This window comes from Miniopterus natalensis, chromosome 2 (genome assembly GCF_054644295.1).
Source record: "Miniopterus natalensis isolate mMinNat1 chromosome 2, mMinNat1.hap1, whole genome shotgun sequence".
Taxonomy (NCBI): Eukaryota; Metazoa; Chordata; class Mammalia; order Chiroptera; family Miniopteridae; genus Miniopterus; species Miniopterus natalensis.
In genome coordinates this window covers 108,600,514-108,615,006 of record NC_142082.1, presented here as the reverse complement: position 1 = coordinate 108,615,006, position 14,493 = coordinate 108,600,514, and the positions used below count along the sequence as shown (strand labels likewise).

At 37.2% G+C, this 14,493-nt stretch overlaps 1 protein-coding gene across 1 annotated transcript in view; it reads right to left on the bottom strand.

The window, feature by feature from the left end:
• Nucleotides 1–12,084, bottom strand: part of CEP83 (centrosomal protein 83) — a 100,957-nt gene extending 88,873 nt beyond the window's left edge. The window contains exon 1 of the mRNA XM_016215233.2: nt 11,792–12,084. The gene's annotated coding sequence lies outside the window, so the exon portion shown is untranslated. The remainder of the gene's footprint in view (nt 1–11,791) is intronic.
• Between the last annotated feature and the right edge of the window lie 2,409 nt (nt 12,085–14,493).

Here is a 14,493-nt window from a genome sequence, read left to right as displayed (position 1 = left end):
AAGAAGACTTGAAAATGACATGTGTTTGAATGCACTTCCCAGCCCCTTATACAGATCTATCAGCAGCACTAGCCATATTAGTTCAAGCTGTTTGATTATCAACCTCTGACCAATCCTTGGTTGAACACTAAGCTATTCAGACACAGGGAGCTGGGTTTAAAAATAAAAAAATAAAAAGAGCAGAGGCATCAGGAACCACACAAGGTAAGTGGAACAGACTTCACAAATGCAAAGCAAGCAACTTACTACACAAACAGGAAAAAACAGTATCAACCTTCAAGAGAAAAATCAAAGTACAGAGTTGTTTCAACACATTATCTAAAATGTCCAGTATTCAACAAAAAACAATGACAAGCAAAAGAAAGTGTGGCCCATTCTCAGGAATCAAAACAGCAAACAGAAACTATCTCAAGGTGCCCCTAGATGTTAGGTTTGACAGACAAAAGCTCAAAGGAGCTACAGCAGTCCCATGCTCCTTATTGGCAGTTTCACTTTCCATGGTTTTAGTTACCCACAGTCAACCACTGTTCAAAACAGTAAATGGAAAATTACAGAAATAAACAATTAATAAGTTTAAATTGTTCACCATTCTGAGTAGTATGAAATTACATGCCGTCCTGCTCCATCCTGCCTGGGATGTAAATCATCCCTTTGTCCAGCGTATCCACAATGTCTGTATGTACAGTACAATAAGAAATTTTGAGAGAGACCACATTCACAAAACTTTTATTACAATATATTGTTATAATTGTTCTATTTTATTATTGTTGTTGTTAATCTCTTACTGTGTCTAATTTATAAATTAAACTTTATCATAGGTATGTACGTATAGGAATAAAACAGAGCATACATAGGATATGCTATTAACCACAGTTTCAGATACCCTCTAGGGGTCTTGGAATGTATCCACTGTGGAAGAGGGAGGACTACTATATAATACAGTCAAAGAATTAAAGGAATTCTCTAAAGAATTCAATAAAAGTATAATGACAATGACTCAGAGGATTGAAAATCTCAGTAAGAAAATAATTTTTAATGGAAATTTTGAAGTTGAAAAGTATAATTATTGAAATAAAAGAACTCACTAGCTGAACTCAACATCAGACTTTACATGATAGAAGACAGAAACAATGAACTTGAAGATAGAGCAATAGAAAGTATCCAGTCTGAAGAACAGAAAGAAAAAAAAAAAGATTAAAAAGAAATGAACAGAACTTCAGAGATCTGTGGGACAATATAAAGTATAGCAACATATGTGTAATGAGATTTCCAGAAGAAGGGAAAAAAGAGACGGGGCAGAGAAATAACTGAAAAAATAATTGCTGGAAAGTCCCAAATTTAATGAATAACACTGTCTATCCAAGAAGTCCACGAAATCCAACACAAGGAGATCAACACCAAGACAAACTTCTGACAAACAAAGAAAAAAAATCTAAAAAGGGCCAAAAGCATATACAGGGGAACAGTATAATTAACTGGCATCCCATCGTAAACAATGAGGACAGGGGGGGAAAAACATGGAATTTAAACAAACAAAAAAATCCAACTAAGAATTCTATATTGAGCAAAAATGTCCTTCAAAAATGATAGTGAAATAAATACATATCCAAACAAACAAAAACAGAGAATTTGTTGTTATGAGACATGCCTTTTGAGAAATACTAAAGGAAGACCTTCTGACTGGAGAGGAGTTACACCAGAAATCAACAAAATCAAGGAAGAAATAAAGGGCCCCATAAATTGTAAAAATGTAAGTAAATATAAAAGATTCTAAAAATGTAATTGTTGTCATTTCTCTTCTTCACTTCTTCTAAAGAAACAAGATTGTATAAAGTAATAATTAAAGTACTGTGTTGTTGGGTTTATAATACGAACAGCTGTAATATATAAAACAATAACAGCACGAAAAAGGAAGAGAAAAGAGAGATAAATTAGAGGAAAATTTCTAGAATTTACCAGAATTTAGTATTATATTGAAAGAGACTAATAAGTTAAAATGCACATTACAATCCCTAGAGCAACCACTATGCAAATATACTATTGTAAAAGGAATCAAAAGAAAAATTAAAATGGTACACTAAAAAATATTTAACACAGTAAGACAGTAAAGGAAAAAAAGAAAAAAATCAAGAGACAAATAGAAAGCAAATAACAAAATAGCGGATGTAAATCCAACAATGTCAAAAATTACATTAAATCTGAATGGAATAAATACCCCATTCAAAAGGCAGAGAATTTAAGACTGATTTAAAAAAAAAAAGAAACAAACAAAAAAAACAAGACCTGCCCTGGTTGGTTTGATTCAGTGGTTAGAGCGTCAGCCGGTGCACCAAAAGGTCATGGGTCCAATTCCTGGTCAAGGGAATGTACCTGGGTTGCAGGTTCGATCCCCAGCCTCAGCTGGGGCACGTGCAGAAGGCAACCAATGTCTCTCTCACATCCATGTTTCTGTTTCCCTTTCTCTCTCTCTCTCTCTTCCTCTCTCTCTCTCTCTCTCGATGTGAATCTCTCACATTGATGTTTCTCTCTTTTTCACTCCCCTTCCTTCCACTCTCTCTTAAAAAAAAAAAAAAAAAAAGCAACAGTGGAAAAAAATATCAAGTGAGGATTACCAACAAAAAACAAAGAAAAAACAAGACCCAACAGTATGCTGTCTACAAGAGAGATGTTTTAGATTTAAAGGCATAAAAATGTTAAAACTAAAAGGATAAAAAAATACTACCAAGACGACAAAACAGTATTTAAGACAAGAAATAATATTAAAGACAAAGAGGGATATTTTATATTGACAAAAGGGTCACTACGTCATGAACACATAACAATTATAAGTGTATATGAATCTAACAACAGATCCCCAAAATACATCAAGCAAAAAATGGAGCTAATAAATAATAATTGAAATAGGAAATTCAACAAAAATAGCTGTAGAGTACAATGATCAATAGAGCAAGGCAGAAAATCTGCAAAGAAATAGAGAGGACTTGACCAAAACTACATAAATAACAGAAGACCACTACACCATAAAACTGCAGAATATACATTCTTTTCAAACACACATGGAACATTCTCCATTATACACCATATGCTGGCCCACAAAACTAATCTCAATAAATTAAAAAACAATGAAATGATTAAAAGTATGTCATCTGGTCACAATGGAATTTGAGCTCCACAACAGAAATATGAGAACCCTCCCAAATATTGGTAAATTTAACAACACATTTCAAAATGACCCATGAATCAAAGAAGTCCCATGAAAAAATTTTAAAATATATTTTGAATTGAATAAAAACAAAGACAGCATATCAAAATTTATAAAATGCAGTTAAAGCAGTGCTTAGAAATTTACAGCTTTAAATATTTATATCAGAAAAGAAAGTTCTCAAATCAATAATCTTAGCTTCCATAGGAAAATAGGGGGGAAGGAGCATATTAAGCACAAAGTGACCAGAAAAAAATAAAACAATATCAGAGTGGAAATCAATGAAACAGAGAAAAGAAAAATGGGGGGGGGAGGGAGCAATGAAGTACAAGATATTTCTTTGAAAAGATTAACAAAGTTCACAAATCCTTTGCCAGATTCACCAAGAAAATAAAGCAAAAGAGACAAATTACCAAAATAAATAAAAGAGGGACCATCATTACCAAGCTTACAGTAGCTTAAAAGACTATTTAAAAAATAAGAACTCTCTATCAACCAATTAGACAACTTAAAGAAATAGACTAATTCCTAGAAACACAGAATTTATTAAAACTCAAGAAAAAATAAAGAATCTGAATAGAATTATAGCAAGTGAGGAAACCGAATTAGTTATTAAAAATCTTCCTACAAAGAAATGCCCAGGCCCATTCAGCTTCACTGATGAATGCTATCAAACGGTTGAAGTAATAACAATCCTTTGGAAACTACTTCAGAAAAAATAGTGTGGGAAACACCATGCAACTCCTTCTATGAGGCCAGTGTTGCCCTTATACCAAAGCTAGACAAAAGCATCATGAGAAAAGAAACCAAAAAACTATAATCATGTGCTGTATAACAACACTTCAGTCAACGACAGATGGCATATACAACTGTGATCCCATAAGATTAAAATGGAGCTGAAAATTACCTATTGCCTAATGATGTCGTAGCCATTAGAACATCTTAGTGCAATGCATTACTCACGTGTTTGTGTTGATGCTGTTGTAAACAAATCTACTGCACTGCCAGACTGTAAAAGTACAGCACATACAACAATGTACAGTACATAATACTTGATAATAATAAATGACTGCTACACATTTACTATACCATACTTGTTATCATTATTGTAACGTGTACTCCTTCTACGTATTATAAAAAAAGTCTGTGCCCTGGCCAGGTGGTTCAGTTGGTTGGAGTGTCAACCTGTACATCAAAAGGTTGCGGGTTCAATCCCTGGTTGGGACGAATACAGGAGGCAACCAATCTATGTTTCTCTCTCACATCAATGTTTCTCTCTCTCTCTCTTTCCCTTCCACTCTCTCTAAAATCAATAAGAACATATCCTTTAGGATAAACTAAAGTAAAATTAAGAGTTTGCTGTAAAACACCATGCCATGTTATACCACTATCAGCCTCATATATCTTGTGTTTACTGCATCTCTTGATTGCATCATTTTCTCTTGTGCTTGATTTAATCTCATGCTGTTTTATAAATTTAGTGTTGCCTAGGTGTACTATGTTTATAAAGTCTCCAGCAGTGTACAAAATAATGTCCCAGGCCTTTACATTCACTCACCACTCACTCAGTGACTCACCCAGAGAAACTTCCAACGCCACAAGCTTCATTCATGGTAAGTGCCCCATATATGTGTAGCATTTTTTTAATATACCATACTTTTACTGTACCTTTTCTATGTTTAGATACAATTACTTAGTATTATATAATAACTGCCTACAGTAACATGCTGTACAGGTTTGTAGCCCAGGAGCAATGGGCTTACCATATAGCCTAGGTGTGCAGTAGGCTATCCCATCTAGGTTTGTGACTCTATGATGTTCACACAATGACTAAATCACCTAACGATGCATTTCTCAAAATGTATCCCCATTGTTAAGCAGCACATGACTGTAATATGTCCCATGAACATAGACACAAAATTCCTTAACAAAATTTAGGAAAATCAAATTCAGCAACATAAAAAAGACTATACAGCATGACTCAGTGAAATTTATCCCAGGAATACAGAGTTGGTTTAACCTCTAAAAATCAATTAATGTAATATACCATATTAACAAAATAAAGGATAAAAACCATATAATCATTTCACACGATGCAGGATAAAAAAAAAATTTGACAAAATCCAACACCCATTCATGATTAAAAACTCTCAATAAACTAGGAACAGATGGAACTTCCTCAAATCTAATAAAGGGCATCTACAGAAAACCTACAGCTAACATCACATTTAATAGTGAAAATCTGCATAATTTTCCTCTAAGACCATGAGTAATGCAATGCACTCTTAACACTTCTACTCAATATCTTACTAGAGGATCTAGCCCATACAATAAAGCAAAAATGAAAAACAGGCTGTATTAACATTCAGATTGGAAAGAAAGAAATAAAATTGTTTTATTCAGACATGATCATTTTGCAGAAACAATATACAAAAATTGACTATTTCTATATGCTAGCAATGAACAACTTTAAAATCAAATTCTAAAAACTTCATTCCCAATAGCATCAAAATTATTAAATCCTTAGGAATAAATTTAATAAGATTTATATATTGAAAAGTAAAAAACATCATTGAGAGAAATTAAACATCTAAGTGATGGAGAGACATTAAATGTTCAAGGGTTGGAAGACTCAGGTTAGCAATTTTTCCCACACTGATCTATGGAGTCAAAGCAAAGCCTATCAAATCCCTGAAAATGGGTTGTTGTTTTTTTGTAGAAATTGACAAGCTGATCCTAAACTGTATATGTAAATGGAAAAGCTCTAGAGTCACTTTTGAAAAGTTGGGAGGATTTACACTACCCATTTTGAAACTTACTATAACACACAGTAATTAAAACGGTGTGGTATTGGAGTAAAGGTAGGAATAATACATGGTTGGAATAAAATTGAGACTCTAGAAATAAATGCTTACATTATAGGCTACAGATTTCAAGGGAAAACAACCTTTTTAACAAATAGTGCTAAGACAACTTAGCATCTACTTCACATAAAAACAAACAAAAAGAACTTAGAACTTACATAACACCATATACAAAAGTTAATTCAATATGGATCCTAGATCTAAATGAAGAAGCTTAAAGAAAATGCAGAAGAATATCTTTGTGACTTTGGGTTAGGCAGAAAGTTATTAAACAGAACATCAAAAGCATAAGCCATAAAAGAAAAATATAATAAGACTTCATTAAAAATACTTTGCACTTCAAAAACACCAGAAAAAAATAAGAAAACAAACCACAGACTGGGAGAAAATATTTATAAATATCTCTCTGATAAAAGTCTTTTATCCAGAATATATAAAGAATTTTTTTAATTCAACACTAAGACAAAAAAATCCAGCTAAAAAAATGGGCAAAAGACTTAAGTAGGCATTCCACCAAAAAAGACTTATAAATGGCTAATAGGCACATGAGAAGCTCAAATCATTTGTGTTTAGGGAAAGGCAAATTAAAGTCACAATGAGATACTACTAAAATTGGCTATAATCAAAAAGACAGATGATGCCAAGTGTTGGTGAGGGTATGGAAAAAATAAAACACTTATACTTTCCTGGTAGGAATGTAAGTGGTACAGTCACTTTCAAAGCATTTTGGCGGTGTCTTAAAAGGTTAAAAACAATTCTGAACTGTTTTTACTCACAACAGTTCTAACACCAAAAGGGTGGGTTTTTCCTAATACCGACCAATTCTCTAACATTTCATACACCAACTGAGTGTTCCAAAATTTAATTGACACTACCCAGAACTAATGCAGACCCTACAGGTTAAGGGCTTAGTCACTGAAGAATGGCCCCACTCCAGACACCACTCACAAGTCCCAGTACCTGGCACAGTGCAAGACGCATAACTAGCACTCAAATATTGACTAACCAATTACCAAGAAAAATAAAATTTGCTTTAAATTGGAAGCATAATTCTAAAGGAAACTTTCAGGAATTTATTTTTTCAAATGAGGAAATAGGCCAAGAAAGGTTAACTGACTTAGTCAAGCCTAAGTCACAATTCTCTTCCCACAAAATCATGCCTATCAATTCATGCTTATTGATAAAAGCTTTCCATAAACCTCCAAAAGTAATATAAAAAGTTCTTTAAAGAACCATTTCAACTTCATCTACCCTAGCTCTGTCTGGCTATATCAGTTTTGAGAACTCTAATGTGAATTATTACTTAAGAGCTTTTCTGTTCAGAGTAGGCTAATCTTTAATTGAACCAATCTTTTCACATGTCCTTCACACACACTATAATTTCAACATACACTTATCATGCATCTGTATGTGAAAAACAGTGTGCAAGTTATGTCATACTCCAAAAATATATACTTAATTATACTGTATGACCTTTAACATACCCCAAATGCATGCCTTAAACCAAAATGTGATTCAGTTGAGAAAGACAGATTTAAAGTAAACACTAGGGATAAGCACAACTTCATCAGGAAAATCCCTGTAGTCCAGTGTTAATGTTTTCAACGGTTGCTACATTATACTGCAATTGTGTTACTGGGCAACAAACAACTCAGAAGCTAGATCAGCAAACTCACTAGAAACCAGAGAATTAAACAAAGATTTATAGAAGTACTCTGAGACACAACTTTACTTTTTTATACCTTTAACTGAAATACCTCTTTGTTATAAGCATCAGATATAAGACTTACAGCAAGACTATAAAAATTACCTAGAATTTATTTAAAGACATAATTTGAGGGTGATAGGCACTTTCCAAAAGGGAATGGCTAGGTTTAGATTCCTCCTAATTCTTATGAATTTTAATCCAAAAGCAATTACAGGTTACAATACATAGAAAGCAAATAACTGGGCACTTCCTGACTTTCTTAATTTTCTTCTTCCTGGATTGTATCTGTTAAACTAAAAAAGTAGTACTAGACTACACAGTTTGTGATTTCTCCATGACCCAGAGAGGTGTCCTGATGGAAAAATATAAAACTTAAGAAAACTGATAATGTATGAGGGCCAAATGAAAGTACTGACATAATTTCATAAATTAAGTCTTGACCAGATAAAAAGTAAAATGGAAAGAGGTAAAATGGGAGCCAGGGAGAAAGAGATAGAAGAAGGGAGGGAGGGGAGAGAAGAGAGGTGGGAGGTGGGAAGTATTTTTAAAAGGAAGATTGTACTAAGGAGGAACAGGAAATTGACCAAACTCTCCAAGTCCGCTTGGGAGTAGTGGTGGCTTTCCTGAGGGAGTCCTTGCTAGCGATGTTGTCATGGAAAATCCTCAAGTATTCACTCTTTCTAGGAAGACAACCTTTTCCTCCTGATCCCAATGAATCTCCTCTCATTAATCCCCTTTCTTATAGTTTACAGTTGTCCTTCCTATCTCAGTTACTCAAAGATTTACTTTTATTTTCACAACTTTATTGAGGTGGGGGGGAGGAGTAGAAATGCACATTTCTCATCTGTAAAATTTATCCAGCAACTTCTGTTTGGAAGAGACTAAGGATACAGCACATTGAGATCTGCAGTCCTGCTCTTAAGGAGCTAACAATCTAGTTAGGAATGTAAGACACACATAAAAATGATTTTAAAAAATACAATATAAAGTATAAGTATCAAGTGAGTATGACTGACAAATACATATTATAGGATTTTGAAGGTGAAGGAGTTCAGAACATGTCACCCCAAAATATGCCACTTCACCATACTAACTGTTTTGAGTTAAAAGCACAGGAGAAACATCAGGTTCAAGAGGGGCGCTCCGACCCTCCTTTTGCTTCCTGAAAGCAGGAGACAAAACTCCCATGTGAAAGGTACCCTCTCTGTAAGGAGAAAGACATTCTTATCACCAGAGATGAAGAATCAAAGCCCAGAAATTTGTATAAACAAACGTTAAACAGATTCCTAGTCACTTCTCCACAATTTACTACTCGTAACCCAAACCCCTCTCTGTCCTCTCAATTTTTCACAAATTTATTGTTTGCTAAAAGGTATAAAAGCTTTCTGCTCTGGTCACCTTTTAGGTCTTCATTTCAATTTAATTCTTAAGCCCAGCCAGAGACCCCAAGAAGGTAGAGAATTTTTCTTCCCTTACACAGTTCATGGCGGAATTGAACTTTACAGAAAATGTACAATTTAGATGTTAGGAAAGTAAAGAAGAAATCAGGCTGTTAAGGAACTCAAGGGGCTCGCCACTTGGGGTGCTCTAGTAAAAAACACAAGGTACTTTTATTTACTTGCAGCAAGGAGACAGAGGATTCATATCCAAAGTTCTGCCTCCCCAAAGGGAGTCTTAGCCCTTGCTTATACTACACTCTTTGGTCAATTACATGTTGATTTCAGCTGGCTACACTTATTATTGGGTTAGGTCCCCTTTTATAGCTGGTCTGGAACATATTGCACTACATTTTAACATTTAGCAAAAATAGCATTTAATAAGAATGGCCCAGACCTTGAGAGACCCCTGTCCTATCTAACAAGGTCAGGTAGGTAGAATGACATGAAGACTGGTAAGGAAGAGAGAAAGCACATAACAGGTTTGGAGGACAGTGTGGTCAAAACACTGGTTTTCTATAAAAACAAAACAAAACAAATCTTGAAAAGGCAGAGTGCAAGGAGATTTTGAAGAGTTCAGATTAAGAAATGTGAACTTCAGTCAGTAGGAAAGAGTACTTCCAGAAATTTTTTTACACAGTATATATACACATTCTCTAAAAGTACACACAGATTAGACAACTTGAGATGTATTACTGAACCCAATACATTATGTATGACAAATTTAAAATAAATGTTATTTACTTTAGGTAGAGACAGCACCTAGAAAACACAAAGAATTCTGACAATTTACTAATCCTGTTACGATTTCAACCTTCTAAACGTCTTGAATTAGAATTTCCCATGACAAAGGCTGACATCTGATTACTAAGAATTTTACCAAACAACATCAGTTATTCTTAATTTGTTTTCTTCTCTGCTTGTCTTGACCAACCTGAATATTTCATTACTTCAGCATCAGCATATGGGGAAAAAAAGGGACAGAGGACTAAAATAAAGTCTACGGATTTGTAAAATACAGTAAGGACAGGATGTAAAGAACAGTAAATTTCAAGTTCTAATTCCCATTACTAATAGCTTGATTTCAAAGAAATCATTTATTCTCAGTTTCTCAAATGTTCTCACATACTTGCTTACATACTTGAAAGGTTACTGCATTCAAAGTAGCATGAAAAATGCTCTGAAAACTATTTGCCATCCAAATTGTATCATTAAGGGTTTGCCCTGGCCGGTGTGGCTCGGTTAGTTGGAGCGTTGTCCATATACTGAAGGTTGCAGGTTCCAGTCAGGGCACATATCTAGGTTGTGGGTTCCATCCCTGGCTGGGACACCTATGGAAGGCAACCCAGATCGACATTTCTCTATTTCTTTCTCTCTCTCTCTCTCTCTCTCTCTCCCTTCTCCCCTACCCCCATCTCTAAAATCAATAAGCATATCTTCAAGTGATAAGGATTTTTTTAAAAATTATATTAAGAGTTCAATGACTGAAGAAAAGTAGTTATCCTCTAAACCAAGGCTTAAAAACCACCTGTGGACAATCAGTGTTTCAATTTCCCAATGCTCTATGTAACCCTAAATTGGTATTACTCCATTATCTGAGAAAATTCCTGAATATCATCCGCACACTTCATCTGGTTATAAAATATTGGAAGTTAGGGGAACACCCAACATACTCTGTTCTAAATAACCAAAGGGTAACTCAAATCCATTTGCAACTCTCTGCAGATTCCTGCATGAAATTTAAAGCATTCTAATAATTCTAAACAAAATGAGTTTGAAATCAAACCTCAGTACAAAAGGTGACTATTAACTGTAACCACCTACAGGCTAAACCCATGAATTTGGAGAATTCCAAATCCAGGTAACTGTAGGATAGATACATTTAATTATATCCTAGTTGAATGTTAGACTTGTTTATGGAGATGTTGCTTGGTAACAGAAGCAATGCTTTAACAACCTACTCAGTTTAGATCTACTCAAGTATTTTGTGCTCATAGTCTGAACACATTACTAACTACATCCTATATAAGAAATCATGAGCAAGCTTCTTGTTATCCTAGACTTCTCTGAATTTTACTGAAATACTTCATCATTACAACTAATGTGACCAAAGACTTTTAAAATACTTAGCAGTGGGCATTTTTAAGAGCTAAGTGCACATTTATTATGGTCAAAAGCTGGCCACTAAGGATTTACCTGTGTCTACTTAAGCTCAGCACTCACTTACATATTCTAGACATTATTTCTGTAATGGCAGCCAACATCACTGTTAAAACTGTCGTCAGGGTCAAGGAAAATAGTAGCATAGCATTTTAATCACAAATTAAACTGGAGGCAGCACATGTTTAGCCAGTTGCTAAATTGGCTATACAAGCACCGCTCAGGAGCGCCTCAATAAGCTCCACCGAGAGTTCCAGGTGCATTGCATCGGCTACAAAACAGATCTCACAGCCTACTTTTCTAACACCCGCTTCAATTCCATTACGAGAAAAAAATAATTCAAGGGCAAGTTTTGAACAAAAAAGACTGAGCATCCCAAAATATGGACAAGATAGCGTCCCCATAAAAAGGGGGTACATACCAGACTCACACACAGCCTAGCAACGTGCGGACATAAAACTGAGCAGTGACCGGTGTCCTGGCCACGATCGCCACCGGGGGACAGCACCTCCACAGCTCCAACCACCGGCACCCACTCAACTCTTCTCGCCGGGGCATTGGGGCAAAGGGACCCCGTCCCACACGCGGGGCGCCAGCCCAGCCCGCCACGCCTGGCGAGGTCCCGGAGGCCGCTCGCGGCGCAGGCTGACGAGGCGGAGCACGACAGCCGAACGCAACCCTCGGGCTTCCGACTGGTAGGAAGCCTAAGGGATCCAGGAGGGCTCCCAGGGCGCAGGGCAGCGGCGGCGGCGGCGGCGGCCGTGAAAAGCCCGCTCCACCTCGGTGGGCGGGTCTTCTCAGCGGTGCGGGGCCAACCCGGAGCGACGTCTGGCTGAGATACCACCGCCGCCGGCCGCCCGCCACCCCTCCAGCCCCTAGTGGTGGTAAGGATCGCGAGAACTAAGGGAGCGCGAAGCAGGAAGTCCCGCCCCACGACGACGTCTCCGACGCCGCGGCCAGAGGCCGTTAGAGGGTGGAGCTAGCGAGCCGGGCGGCAGCGACGACCTACCCGGCGACTACATTGGAGCCGGAGCAACGCTCGGAGAGGGCAGTTGGGGGACGCGGAGATACCCTAAACCGAGGGAACGGAAAACCCGCGGCGGGCCGCCTGCTTCACGGAGCCAGAGTGCTGCACGTGGCTGAGCGGGAAGCCGATCTCCCTGGCCTGCTCCCAGTGGTTCTTCCCCCCTTTTCGCGTTTCTCTTTTTTTACACTTTCTTCTTCCAAGGGGGTACTGCCACCGAGCCGCCTTCGTCCCCGAGGGCGCGGATTTAATGGATCCCGACGCCAGCCCAGGAGTGGGGAGCAGGCTCGACGCGCCCTCAGGAACTGAGGAACCGGCCAGGTCAGGCCCAGGCCCCGACCCCGGCCTCCTGCTCACATCCCTTCGCAGTTACCTCGAGTTCGGGGCCACTGCGGGTAACGCTGTGAACTGTTTGTCTTCAGGCTGTAACTAGACTTGGAAGGAAAGGGACTAGCTTTTGACAACGTCAGGTGTGTGCCCACGACTGAAATAAGGTAGGGTTTCGGCCTTTCAGAATAGGTGGTAGAAAAAGTAGGCACCATCCCCTCCTCCAGGTTGGTCAGTGCCGTGGTTTGGGTTTTGATTCTCACTACGTTGTGAAGCACAGCTTATTTTTACCCCCTAGGTTAACATTTTTGGGCGCTCTTTGGGATTGGAAAGGCAGCTGAGCTAGGCTTGTATAAAGGCTGAAAAAGAAAAAGGCTTCAGCAATTTTAAAGATAAAAGAAAAAGGCAATTGAGATATGACCGTTTTTTGTTGAAATGAGCAAAGAGGAGCCATTAAATGTGACATGGAATTGGGTAATGAGTGTTAATGGATGGATCACATAGATATGGGAGATATATCAGTGAACAGATTACAGAATCCAGAAATAAACTGTGTATATACAAGTGTTTAATAGTAACGGATCACGTTTACTGAGCACTTGTCAAGTACTGGAGCACTTTTTCGGGTTATCTTATGTAACCCTATAATTATCACCTTGATTTTACAGCATTACCCAAGGCCATTACTGGTAAGTGTGGAAGCCAGGCAGTGTGACTCCAGAAGCCTCAGAGGTAATCAGTAAAGTGTACATTACAAATCATTGGTCAGTGGGAAAAAGATCTGAAAATGACTAACGATTTGGGACAGACTTTACATCTACTTTCTCAAATAAGTACCAGATGGGTCAAGAAGTTAAAGAATGAAACATAAAAATATTAAAAAATCAAGGAGAATATCTTTATAATCTTGAACACAGGCCTTTTCTAAATATGAAACAAAACAGAAACTAAAAAGAAAAAAATCAGTAAAAATTAACCATATAAAGATTGTAACCTGCTCTGGCCAATGTGGCTCAGTTGGTTGGGTCTCTTCCCCTGCACTGAGGGGTTGCCTATGAGATTCCTGTTCAGGGTACATGCCGGGGGGTTTCAGGCTGGATCCCCGTTAGGGGTGTGCAGGAAGCAGCCAATCCATGTTTCCCCCTTCCTCTCTCTAAAAAAATCTTAAAAAAAAAAAGATTGTAATTTTCTATGCACAAATCCTGAATCAGTAGAAAATAAATACATGTTATATGGAAACAGAAGGAAAAAATCTCATATACGAAGAACTCATTGAATATCAATTTTAAAACTTAACACAAGAAATAATTGGCAAAGGATAGCAGCAATAGGATAGTCCTAAAACAAGAAAAACTAATAAACAAATGAAAAGATGTTCATCTTCCAAACAAATCCTTTTTGTTCATCAGTATAGACGGGGATATGGCAATATAATTACTGTTGTGGACTATTGGTGTGAAGTTGAAATTGGTACAACCTTATTTACCAAAATTTAACATAAGTATTAACCTTTGCCCCAACAATCTCATCTCAAAGTTGTTTGCTCCAAGGAAAAGAGCTAAAAGAAAACAGATTCACAAGGATATTCCTCACTCCCTTTTTTATGATAGGTGCTTCTAGAAACAACTTAAGTGCCATTGCTAAGACATTAAATTATGGTGCATTCATACAATGGAGTACTCTTGAGCCATTAAAAACAATGATGTAAATCTCTACATGAAAATGTGTTCACAGCATATATGTTGGATATTTTTCCCAGGAACAAAGCAGAA